Genomic DNA, 13,839 nt, shown 5'->3' with positions numbered 1-13,839 from the left:
CAGTACCTCCGAAAGCAAGTTCTTAACTATTGTGTATTGCCCACAATAGTTTTTCTTTCACAGACCTCTTTACATTCGGTGAAAGAATGCAGCTGTGAACATGGTACTCGTGCCTCGTTAGCTCAGTCGGTAGAGCATGAGACTCTTAATCTCAGGGTCGTGGGTTCGAGCCCCACATCGGGCGAAGCCAATTGCTTTTTGATGATACGGAAGTGTGCACTAAACTATTAGACTCTGATCATTTCAATCTGTAGATGAGGTCCAGTTCAACTATACGCAAAAATGCTACAAAGTGCAGAAAATGTGTCATGGCCTGCTCTCTACAGGTTGAATGTGTCCACTAGGTTGTGCTGTTGGCTACAGTTCTAATCACAAAGGAGACTTTTCTTGTTCCATATGTAAAATCTAGCATGGAGGTTGAAAATAATGTGTTTAGAACTTTAATAACTCATTTACTTTATCAGAGAATAACATCTATCTCTAACATCAGGCTTTTAGGCAGGTACTGTGGCTTATCTGGTGAAAGCGTCTGTTTCGTAATGTTGTTTATTGCCAACAATAGTTTTTCTTTCATGAACCTCTTGACATTTGATTGAAATTTTGCATGCATGCTTAGATTTCCAGAGATGCTTCTGGTGAAATAATGCAGCTGTGTAAATAGTATGTGTGCCTGGTAAGCTCAGTCGGTAGAGCATGAGACTCTTAGGTGCCGTTCACACCTGGAAGACGGCCGTCTTATCAAAGTCTTACTTGTTACATGGGGGGGAGGGCAAGGGATGAAGCGAGCTGTAGGCCAAACATTGAAAGACCTGGGTGGGACTTCAGACAAGACAAAAAGGGTTGGGTTTACCCGCCAACCAATAGGAGAGAAGGTCCGTTTGTTACGCTACACTGGGCGGTCTTTTCACACTTGTATTTTTTTTACTGCAGTGCACAGTCACGGAAGAGGAAAGAGGCACTTTCGGAACGAAAAGGATTTTATTGTAAATAAAAGTAGTTTGGTCTGGTCCAGAAAGCAATTCAACAGGAAAATAGAATCCCTTCCCGTCGTGGCCGAACAGAAAATTAAAACAAACGTTATAATTCAAGGTGCATGCATTTTGTCATTCACTCCTAACCCAGAAACAGTAGGCTACAGTATCCACATATCCATATCAAAAGAGCTTGCATGCAAGCCATCAAATAATTCAGGTGTCACATCGACTCCGTGAAGTTTGGGATCTCTCGTTCCCCCTCGCATCAGTTTGTTATTCCACCCGACCCATAATCAATAGTTATCCGCCAGACCACGGACCAACGATATAAAAGGACATCAGTGCTTTACACAGAGGATGCGACATTATAAATGAATTAGGCCTACTTCAAACCATTCTATATGATTCGGTTGTTATATAACAAACAAAGTTAATATGAATGCCATGGCCCATGTGTTCAGTTTGCATGGGCAGTGCGCATTGGATATTATGAAAGAGTCGTAGTCATTTAAATGTAAAGTCGCTGAATGTCCGACTGCAGAGTGGAGAGCCGTGCGCCCAGGCGCTGCAACCTGGAGGCTCCAACTTGGAGACGCATATCATCTTATCCTATATTTCGCCTATAGCCTACCATCGACGTCTGCGTCATGGCTAACAGCCTGAAATGCAGCAAGTCGTCTGAGCGTGTTGTGGTAAAATGGATGCACTTTATTAAAAATAATGGTGTGGTTTCCAACAGAAAATATAAATTTTCCTCAAATGATGCCATGCTCTCTGCTAGTCTGCGTACATGGAGGCTACTACATACACACAGAATCAGTGCCAGACTTGGCACCTACTGTGGTGGTACTGATAAAGTGGAGACAGCCGTGCGCCCGGACGCAACTTGGCGTCTCCAAGTTACGCGCAGCTGTCTCCAGTCTGGTACTAAGTTCGTTCGACAATTAGTACCAGATTTGTCGATTCTATCTGGCACTGATTGTGGGCTAGTAACCCCCCAGGGACGCAGACTAGCAGAGAGCATCATGGCATCTTTTGAAGAAAGATTGATATTTTCTGTTTCAAACTACCCAATTTTATATAATAAGCAGCATCCGTACCACTCCAGGTCGGACATGAGATGGGCCACATATCTGGCTATTGGCCGTGAGATAGGCGAAGATGGTAAGTAGGCGGAATCTAGCCAAACGTAGGATAAGATGGCATGGGATGGGTAACAGCATAGGTTGGCACCATGCAAGGAAGGGTCTGTGCACCTCTATTAAATATAGGCAATTTGTTCCAAAATGTAAAAAAGGACATCAAAAAGTGATTTGAACATGCTTAAACATTGGACAATAAGGTCTAGTAATTCTAACATTTTGCTACATGTGTGCTTCGGAAATGCGCACCGGGAGCGCACTCGCCTATTAGTTTGCATTGCACCGTGCGCTCAGTGCGCTATTTCCGAACGCGTGTAACTGAGCACAGATGCGATGTTGTGATTTATTCTTCATTTGATCTGACTTTTTGACCCAAATATAAATCATTATTCTATAGGCTTCACGTATTTTGTGGACATCTTCATGCCTCCCGTATAGGCTCTCACTAATAAAGAGACCGGGTCTCAAATTAGCTCGTCGTCTCAAATATATTCAGAAGGAAATTAAAACCGTATTCAAGTTCATACGGCCGAGCCACACACGGCTTTTCAAAGCGCGCGCGCGTACACGTGCCCCACGCATCCAGTTAATGTGCTGTGCGCGTATGCGGGGCTCGTGTGTGCGCGCTGAAAAGCCTGATGTAGCTAGGCCGCAATGATAGCGGCTCCACCAGGCACGTGCGTCACGCGTCTACTCTGCGTAAAGTTCGGGCGTAATTGCTACAAATCCTCTATATAAATTAATTTTCCCAATAAACAATACCTTGAAGGAAGTAAGATAGTAATGATGCAGCATTGAGGCTATGGGCCCTATTATGCGTGTCTTAAGTACCAGGTCTTATTCCTTAACTTAAGACCTGGAGGCGTGGTCAATGCCATTTGGCCACTCAGAATAGCCAAATGGCATTGATCACGCCTCCAGGTCTTAAGTTAAGGAATAAGACCTGGTACTTAAGACACGCATAATAGGGCCCTATATGTCCAAATCATGGACGTATATTACTTAAGGTCATTTTCCAAATACTTCTACATGTTGGACAAAATATCCTATTTATGATCGAGGTGCCCACTCTGCTTGTATTCCTGTCGATACGTGTATCATACTGTGATTATACTGGAATCAAGAAATGGTATAAGCCTACTTGATTTTATCATGTAAAAAATATGAAGGAGAGATGCTTGTTGTAGGGATCAGGTATGATGAGTAGAGTAGAGTAAACCCAGACCTCTGCAGTGTATTGCCTTGGGCAACAATTTGAATAGGACAGAATACAAACCATGTTGATTGAGTGAATCATTCTTTAACGTTTTGATAGGCCTATAATACATATCTATCAAATGGACAAAAAACCTTTCCTGGGTGTCCCTTTGGATTTGTGCTATATGCTTAATTTCCGTGTCTTGCATACTCAGCACAAAGGTGCTTTGATAGGTGGACAGGCCTCCGGAACCAGTACACCAGGATAAGGAGGGAATTAAGAGCCCCAAAAAGTGGCAGTGAAGGGAGGGCCCAGTATGGCCACTATTCGATATTATGTCGTTTGTGGAGCCCCACGTCACGGAGAGAGAAACAACCTCCAATTTCCCACCTCCAACTGGTAAGATAAATATTTGTTATGACCGTTTTGAGGCAGCACACAACAGGCCAAAGTTTTACAATATATCTTTCAACCTTTATAGACAGCACTCAGCAGCACGACAGCCAGGACTGGCAGGACTCCCAGGAGCTCTTCCATGCTGGACATGCAGGTAATAAATAATAATACACAGCACTCGTGACTGTTTCCAAATTCAACACCAACTCTTAAAGAATTGTACACAATAAATATGTTTGGAACCTTTCTCAGATGAAACTCAGCAGCAGCAGCAGCACTATGCAGCAGGTCCCAGCCACTTCTTTGCTGACGGTGGTAAGATGCATATCACTCATGACTGTTTCCAAATTCAACACCAACCCTTGTACAATTTAGAATTTACAATTTAGGCATTTAGCAGACGCTCTTAATCCAGAGCGACTTACATTGTACACAATAAATATGTTTGGAACTTTTCTCAGATGAAATTCAGCATCAGCAACACCCAGCAGGTCACAGCCGCCACCTCTTCCCTGACAGTGGTGAGACGCATATTACTCATGACTGTTAACACTTTGATTGCTACAGGATCTCGGCAGGCCTATTTTGATGTTGCTACCGTTTAACATTGCACAAAGGCCTTGTTCGGGGGCCCACAGCAAAATGTTCTCTTATAGCGAGAATCACACGCATACATCAAAAGAAAGCTGAACTTGTCCACTTCAATTTAAAAAATACATTTTGATTTTACCATGTTCCATTCTGGAGATATTGACCTTTTTGCAACACCTGCATTTGCCTGGAAGTGGTTATCTTGAACAGCGAGCAGAGTTATGGATGGTTTAAAGTCAGAGACATTGACAGGCAGATATCAAATTGAACCCAATAAATATCCTATACATCCTATACACCGAATGAAAGCCCTGAATGTGTACTTTTACGAGGAAAACAGTATACATTGATCCCATCTACAGTTAGACAGTAATTGGTTATTGAATGCAGCTTGTGCCCACCAGATAACTTCAGAGAAGACATGGACTTTGTGAACTCCTCAATATTCACAAAATAAGGCCTATAGCGACATATAAATACTATATACCGTATGAAACAGAAGACTCTCTGCTTTCATAAGAAAAAAACTTCTACTGTAGTAATAATAAAAATCACACCCATGTGAAGTGAGAGGTGCAACTCTGTCCCATATTCTGTTCTCTGCTTATTCAATACAGCTCGCTATATACGGACTGAGGCAGAAAGTCATGTAAACCTTTTATTTACAGTTTGGTCTGTAAACTTCTACTGTAAAAATAAAAATCACACCCCTGTGAAGTGAGCGTTGCAACTGTTCTGTACTTATTCACTACAGCTCGCTATATACGGACTGAGACAGAAAGTCATGTAAACCTTTTATTTACAGTTTGGTCTGTAAACTTCTACTGTAATAATAAAAATCACACCCCTGTGAAGTGAGCGGTGCAACTGTTCTCTACAGTTGCGCGGTGCAACTGTAGAGAACTAAAGAAATGTCTGACAATAAATCTTCATAACTCTGCTTTCTTTAGATGAGGATGATGATGATGATGATTGCCTCGCATAATCTATCTCACTGCTTTCATTGTTTTGATCGCAGTAACATTGGGGGGGGGGGGGTCATGGGCACATTGGGCAGCAAAAGTCTTGATCCGTACGGCTATAAAAAGTCCCATTCCACCGTTCGGTTCAGAACTATAGTATAACGGTGAGACGCGTTGTCATCATCAGCTGATTTTGTTTTTCAAGCTAGTATAGGGGAACATGCCTGGGCATGCAGGTTGGGGGCGATGGAGAAAAAAAAAGCTTCACCCGGCTGTGATGTCGACAAGGAAAAAATGACTTCCACAGATCACAAGTTCACAACACCATGGTTTAGGACGCGGAAAAGTTCGTTATACATTACACCCGGGTCGATTACGTCCCCGACGCGTTCATTGCGGTCTTCACTACAATTATAATGAATAAAAAAGCGTTACAATCACACGTCCGAGCGATCTCCGATTATGACGGCTCTGCATGGCGATACGTGATCCACCAACGGAACACTGTCTGTTGTCGTGGCGGCCCCTCGATACTGTGGTTAGTTCGTAGTATTGTAGGCTCGGGGATCGTTTGGTCGCTACAGTATGAAGAAGGAAACATGCATCTGTCCATGTGTGTTGCAGACGTTATGCAATGCCGCAGCCGATCCGGTGCATATGTGTTTAGGCAGCGTTCCGTTCATCATGTTTTTTTCCGAGAGACAGAGGAGAGCCCCCATCTCGCAAGATCCTCCTCCTGGAGAAACAGGAGGGGAGGGGGGAATCGAGTATTATAGTGTTGGGTGAAATGTCCGAGGTGGAAAGCCTGGTGAGGCGAGGTTAGGTGAAATTTGATTATTTTCACACATCGACTAGATCGGCATGGGCGCATCCATTTTACACTGGCTTCTACACGTAAAGCGGCCCGCCCTCCTGTTTTCAGGAGGGGAGGGGGTTTTGTTTTTTTTGTTTTTTTTTCTGATCACGTGAGCGGGACTAAGCAGCAATGACAGGGGGATGGTTCTTCATTGTCCGGGTGGGTAAAAAGATGAATGAAAGTATGCTATAAAAAAGTGATTAGAACGTATGGATACGTGGTTCGCACCGGACGTTTGATTAATTGATAACATATTGATACGCGATTAGCGTTCGCTGTGTTAACAAATGCAAGACTTAATACATATTTAGAGCCTTTTTTCCTTTTTGAAATGTACTTTTATTTGGGAAAAGAACAGATAAATGCGTGTCGGATTACAGTGTTTTGCTTTTCTATTCAGTCTTTGTGCCGAAGAGCCCCTGCTACATTATTTGTACTTGTACATACGATAAAGTATCTGCATGTTTTTCAATGGTCCCTTAATTTGTGTGTGTGCAAAAACACACCAAATGCACTGCCAAAAAATAAATAAAATAACACTCTACACCAGGGCTGCCCAAAAGGTAGATCGCAATCTCCCAGCAGATCACAAAGGCTGTTTGTGTATATCATTTAAATATGGAAAAATAGATGTTTTGGCATCTGCTACTTGAAGGTGTCTTGATTGATTTACATCAAAAAGATAAGTAGGTTCAAACCCACATTCCAATACTGTTTTCAAGAGTGTTGCTGTTGCACACAAACAGTAGCATTACAAAGTTGTATACAAAATAATAATAATACAATACCAATTCCATCTCCCCCCACTACTTCCCACTCGGAGTAGGTTTGTCTATATCAGGGGTGCCCACACTTTGACTTGTGAGCTACTTTCAAAATGACAAGCTCAACAAGATCTACCCGCCGAAAAAAAAAAATATTATACCATTGCTGAAAATAGTTTAAATATGGAATAGCAGAGCTGGCGTTACATATAAGATAAATACACTTGGAATTGGAAATAGAGGGGGAGAAATGGAATAGGTAGGGTTTGTTGTATTTCATCTGTAATGCTACTGACGTTTGTGCACAGCAACACTCTTGAAAACAAAATAGTGGGTTTGAGCTGACAGGCCCTTTTTGATGTCAATCAATCAAGTCCCCTTAATTCAAGTGGCAGATGCCAAAAATAGTTTTTTTTATACTTTGTAGGGGCATATCATGTGATCTATTGGGCACCCCTGGTCTATATGTAATGCCAGCATCGCTATTCCAGAAACCCCTCATGTAAAATGTTAAAACTAAATTATTTACAGTTATGTGGGGATAATATTTATATAATATAAATCTGTATAACTTCTCTAATATATAGAAGTATATATAATATAGATATATAATTATTTTGAGGTGGGTATATATTGTTGAGCAGGTCATTTTTAAGTCAAATCAAAAAAGTCTGGGCACCGTTGCTCTACACAGACATTCACCATGTGGTTGTGAATTTGACTGAACACAGTTCTATCAAAAAGATTAGCATCCCCTCATCTCTAACATCCAGAGCCTACCACCATGGTTTTTCTTTTCTGAGCTGGAGAATTTAAAGATTGTCTCCAAAGATGTTTATCAAATTTGTCGCACACCTTTCGTTAACATGCAATGTGTTGTGAACTTGCATTTCCAGAAGACCTTTGTAAAGTCATGAGAGAATCCTAGGATGATTCTAGTTCTAAGCATCTGTACACTTTTAATAGTGCTGATTTTACCTTATCTATGATGACATTTCTGGAAATGTGTTGTATTTCACGTATTTGTTTATCTTTTGAATCTTGGGAATTCTGAACCTCCATTTTCTTTCCCATTTGTTAATAGACGGAAGTCTAACTCCATATCAGGTGCCCAGCTCGGCGTTTCCTGCTGAAAGAGGTAATATATGCATGTTAATCATAACCGTTTACAAACACAACACCAATCCAAACCATACAGGTGTACACAATATATGTTTGAATCTAACTTCATAGAAAGAAGTGTGCAGTTTCACCGAGTCCTCCACCCCTGCATTGATGACAGTGGTAAGATAATTATGTATAAGACAACTAATTACAAATTCAACATCAAGTCATAAAGCTGTATTCAACATGTTAACCCTTACTTTACAGATGCCACTCAGATTTCCCATGGCTCCAGGCAGGACATTTTTGCTGTTGCAAGAGGTACAAGTAAGACATGCATATTAATCAGAACAAATGTTTACAAGAACAACAAATTCAATAAATGTTTGAACCTTACTTCATAGAAGGAAGCCGGCAGAAGCTTTCTTATTCCTTCGGTGCTCTAAATGTTAAGACATGAAACTTTACTTTAGACCAATCAGAAGCATACAATTTCAGAGCCAACTCAACGTGGAGCTGACATGGCGCCACCAGCAGCCTTGGAGGATGACCCGGAGTTCACCATTGACATGGTGTACCTGAATCTACCAGGTAACATGTTGTGATAGTTATCCAAACTAAATTACACTTTTCTAGAATTTTAGGTTTGTAGTAACATAGCCACGACGGAACTCCAAACATTTGAGAGTTAGATTAAAGTTGCTAAAGAATCCAGAATAATCTCCTCATGTACAGAAAGAGGTCTCAAATGCAGACTTTTCACACAAGCAAACGCCAAAAGGATTCCACCAATGTATCCAAAATGTAGTTGTGCTTTAGGGCTTACAAATCCAATAGAAAGGTCTACTGACATGTTTGCAACATTACCTAATAGACGAGGACGAGCCCAGCCAGTCCCAGTCTCTCCTGTCAGTGCCAGCCAGGGAGCGAGGTCCACAGCCTGCTGAACGTGGTAAGATGTACAGACAAGACATTGACATTTAGAAATGCAACAAAAGAAAATCAAGCTCAATATCATATGATTAAACTTCTTCATAGTTGCCAGTCGCAGCACACCTGCTGGCACCAGCCAATCAGCAGGGCCGAGCTGGTCAGCAGACCACAGACCCATAACCCCTGGACCCGGGTCTGGGTATATGCAGTCCCCAGCTGGACCCGGGTCTGGGTATATGCAGTCCCCAGCTGGACCCGGGTCTGGGTCTATGCAGTCGCCAGCTGGTGAAAGTGGTAAGGTGTAAAAGACAGTCATTGACATTTACAAATGCAACAAAAACTATTCTAGCACAATATCATATTATGATTAAACTTTACGTCACAGCAGCCTGTTCCAAAAGACGAGGTACCGGACGAAGGAAAGGGTCCAGTCGGTCAGCAGGCCACAGACAGGCCACGGTACCTGGGTACCAGGCAGGTCACCGGCCCATGCTGTACACAGCTGCTGAAAGTGGTAAGACATTCCAAATGAAGCCATTTCCATTTAAGAATTTAACCAACAATTCAAGGTCTATATCATATTGTGATTAAAACTTACTTCATAGAGGTCAGTCACACCAGCCACACTGCCACCAGCTGTGCAACAGCGAGAGGGAGAGGCAGAGACAGAGGCAACCAGCAGTCTGCTGGACATCTGACTGGCCCACAGGCCTCTGCAGGGTCGGCCAACCAGCAGTGGTCCAGTCATGTGACTGGTGACCAGTCCGGTCATCTGACTGGACCACAGGCCTCTGCTGTGGTTGAGCAGAGGTCTGTGCTGCCATCGGCTAGTGGAAATGGTAAGATCTTTAGACAACTCATTGGGATTTCCAAAAAATACAAGCTCTATATAATGCTATTAAATCTTACTTCATAGCAGGCAGTCACACCTACAGGCACTGGAACCCTGCCACCAGGATCCATCAGGTCAGACCACCAGCCTCTGTTGGTCAGCCATCACATGGTGAAAGTGGTAAGAGTCATAAACACTTGTACAAAGCCAAGACAAAAACAACTCAACCCCAATGTAATATTTGATTTAAACTGTGTGTGACTATAGTCAGATGATGGTTGTGTAATACAATACAAAATCAATTTCAGGTCAATGTAATAAATGGTTGAACCTTTGTTGAATAGGATCCAGTCAGCAGCAGCAGACGGCCTCTGGGTCTGGGCAGGGTGCAGGGGCAGAACAGCAGCCCAATGCCTTCGAGCGTGACGTTCTGCACCAGCATGGACGGGACCTGCAACCCGACACGCACCATTTTATTTATTTTATTGGCCATGAAATGGACAAGCTGACGCCAAGGTCAAAAAACAAACTTCGCCTGGCAATTCACCAGGCACTGGCGGACGCACAAAACTGCGACCAAAGTCGACCAACGCCATGCAACTCAATTGCAGACAATTCCGACTAAAATGCCAGGACAACACAGGAAATGGGGAGAGATATGGGGGGGAAGACATGCAGTGAAGGCCGTCGGGTTCGGGAGTCGAGCCCGCGGCACTCTGCCAGACTGGATTACCAGCCAAGGTGCCTGGACCACTGAACCACGGCCCAGGCCTTACATATGATTTTTGATGACAATTATTTTGTATGTATTTGATGTATTACCATGTTTTGTTTTGTTTTTCAGAATCTATTCCTATGTTAATGTTCCAATTATGAAATATATTATTTAATGTGGAAATGGAAATCCTTATTTGACGTTTTTTTTCTCTTTTTTTCGTCATGAAAAAAAAATCGGCAGAGGGGTGGCTAGACTGACTGGTTCGTGTGTGTGTGTGTGTGTGTGTGTGTGTGTGTGTGTGTGTGTGTGTGTGTGGTTACTCCCTCTGTCCGTAGCCTGAAATGCATGCCTTTTCCTTTTTTTAATGAGCCTATAAGTGACTGTTTTTCTTCACAGATATTTGATAATATCCAAAAACAAAACAACCTTCTGTTGTAGTTTGTCAGTGAAATAATCTTCCACAGGAATAGCCTATTCTGTCAATAGATCCATGGCCCGACCATGTCTCATTTGCATATTTGGTTACGTTTCCAATGTCCTGTGGGGAACGCTATCCGGACCAAAAAAATAAGCAACAATTAAGCATTTGGTCCCTCTCAGCAAAATTTTGTTTGAACCATGTCTAAAAGTAAATTCGGTTGGTAGCAACCTAAGCTCAGCTTACACTTTATTAAAGTCACACTTTAAAACAAATGAATAACTAAATAAGTCATGCGGAGTAGGTTGCAGGATACACTGCAGTTATGTAATTCCAAATGTGTCACATTTCAAAACTTTTAAAGGGTTACACAGCAGACGACTGAAAATTGAGCATTTTCTATAGCCATTGCTGATCCATTCGTCCTAAATGACTTTGCATCAACGATTATGACATGTTTTTCAATGGCTATTTGTTAATGTTGTTGGGTCACATGAAAGTGAGCATTGTCTACGTACTTCACTATGGGAGACCATTTGCACCAAGTGTTACAATATCATAATTACCAAGTGACTCAGGAGGTGGAGTGGCCGTCTTGGAATTGGAAGGTTCCCCGTTCCATCCTCTTGCTGGCTGTTGTATCAACTTTCTCTGATGAACGTACTCACTACGTGACAGCAGCGGTGAGGGGCTATGGTATGAGGAAGCTTTTGGAAATGGAGTGATAGACAATTCCAGTGCAAAGATATCTGTAAGAGAGGTACACAATCGTCAATGTTAACAAGCATGGTTGATATTATAGTTCAGGTGTACATGGATTAGAGCAAAAATAAAATGCCAGTGAAATCGTGTTGAAAGAAGCGTCCCATATGCTAGTGGCGTATCCTACACAATGAACAATATTCACAATGATGATGTTTTAGTATCATAAATAGTATTGCTGCTGTTCTACATTCTGCCAGCCAGACGAAGGCCTGTGAACCAATAGTTCAATCCACCTACTGTGTCAAGCATAGTAGGAGTGCCATACCAGGTTGATATAGTTAATCAATTCAGGACGGAAACCCCTTTTGGTGTTTTAAGCATTATGTTATACTTTAGCCAATTTTGGGCGGGAACTGCTATTGAAAAATAGCAGATCTACAAGCTCATAACGAGGCACTTGGTGCTGTGCTACAAGCTTGTTGATCTGCTGTTTTTGAAAATTTGTGAAAATGTGGCGCAAATTTGGAACATATATTCTTTCAGAGCAAACGTTTTTAACTCAAATGTTTGCTTCTGGGGGGTCCCTGGAACAACATATTTTGAGATGGGGGTCGGTGGCCAAATACATATAATTCTAGGGGTCGTTGACATGAAATAGTTTCAGGACCACTGACATAGAAACATAGGTTTTTCAGAAAACTGTCATGATTTAGAAAACATTTTGTAGAATCGAGCTGAAGTCTTAATGGGTTAATTTGCAAGGAGTGCACATATGATAGCACAGTATCACTGCATCTCACCGAGGCATGGCCAGCTTTGTGGCCTGCAGGCTAGAGAAGGCTGTCTGGTACTGGGAGATCCACTGGTCCAGGTCAGAGAGCCTGGAGAAGGCCGTTTGGTACTGGGAGATCCACTGGTCCAGGTCAGACAGCTTGCCCTGGATGGCCTCCTGCACCGTCCACTGGCGTCTGCAGCTGGGTGTGGTCAGAGTACCTGCACACATGTTCACACATATTGTTATAATCTTACAGTAGCATATCTGCAGTGGCTGGGGAGGTGGTATCCAACCACAGCAGTATATCCAATCTTACTAACAGAGCTACACAGGCAGACACATCATTTCCTGACCTTTGCTCTAGAGATTAGGTGGTCTGGTCCCTCCAGGAAGGCCTCATCTTTGAGCAGTTTGGCCTACATCTTATCCACTTGGTACAGCACTTCATGCAGGGCCAGGTACTCCTCCACTGACTCCTTCAACATTCTGCAGAGATAGGTGGACATGAATCAAAGACAGCAGATGTACAAGCTCACAGTTTGAGCAATGTTTGCACTGAGCAATGACAGTGGGGAATCGGAGAATACAGATTATTACATGTTACTAATGCTTTAACAGGGACGTTACCTCGGATGATAGTTTATTTTGTAGCTGCACTAGGAATCCTTTGGTTTGGCAGCGTGACGTAGGTCAGCTGTGGAAGTAGGAGGAATAGTGTGTCGCTCCTACATGTGTTACTTGCTCATGGGGACACTGCTCACTGTAGACTGATCATCAACTTCTCGTGTCAACTCAGCTGTGATGAGGGACTTTGGTATGTGGACGCTTTTGCAAATGTAGTGATATTAATTACCAGTGGCATGGTGTCTGGATAAGAGGAAGACAAAAATCAATCGCAATGTTAACACGCAATCAGAAATGACATGTAACAACTTAGTTCAGGTATATATAAACTCAGTGAACCTCTTCATGTGTATACTGATTTCAGTGATACGTGGACATTAAGCAAAGACAGTGTGTTCAATAATGACAGTGGGGAGATTGAAAATGCATATTATTACATGTTACTACTGCTTCACAGGGACATTTACCTGGGATCATAGTGTCATCTGTCACTGCATATATATTTCCATTGGTCAATCCTACGGTTGGTTTGGTTTGGCTCTATTAGTAATCTCAGCAAGGCAAATGGCTTCTTGGTTAGAGTGGGTGACAATGTTATCACACGTAAAGATGAAATTACCTACCTAGGTTCCATCCTGGAGGCTAATCTTTCCGGTGATAAAATGGCCACCAACGTAATCAAAAAAGTCAACCATAGAACAAGATTCCTCTACAGGATCTCCTCACTGGTCAACAAAAACACCTTGAAGACCTTAACAGGAGCCCTTGTACAGGGTTTCTTTGACTATGCATGCACCTCCTGGTACCACAGCACCTCAAAGGCCCTTAAAACCAGGCTCCAGACTTC

The 13,839-nt window shown here is 42.5% G+C and overlaps 2 long non-coding RNA genes across 2 annotated transcripts; both read right to left on the bottom strand.

Moving 5' to 3' along the window:
* Window positions 1-7,531: 7,531 nt before the first annotated feature.
* LOC306913641 lies at window positions 7,532-8,930 on the bottom strand. The gene is made up of 3 exons (XR_013788585.1): window positions 8,855-8,930; window positions 8,385-8,429; window positions 7,532-8,012 (listed from the first exon to the last, which is right to left on the bottom strand). It is a non-coding gene; the product is annotated as an uncharacterized lncRNA (long non-coding RNA).
* A 2,586-nt stretch (window positions 8,931-11,516) lies between these two features.
* On the bottom strand, window positions 11,517-12,765 carry LOC306914666. Its single transcript, XR_013788731.1, has 3 exons — window positions 12,722-12,765; window positions 12,394-12,586; window positions 11,517-11,637 (listed from the first exon to the last, which is right to left on the bottom strand). It is a non-coding gene; the product is annotated as an uncharacterized lncRNA (long non-coding RNA).
* Between the last annotated feature and the right edge of the window lie 1,074 nt (window positions 12,766-13,839).

This window comes from Electrona antarctica, assembly GCF_951216825.1.
Source record: "Electrona antarctica genome assembly, chromosome: 21".
NCBI lineage: Eukaryota > Metazoa > Chordata > Actinopteri > Myctophiformes > Myctophidae > Electrona > Electrona antarctica.
The sequence above is the reverse complement of the archived record's forward strand: the minus strand, read 5'-3'. Positions and strand labels throughout refer to the sequence as shown.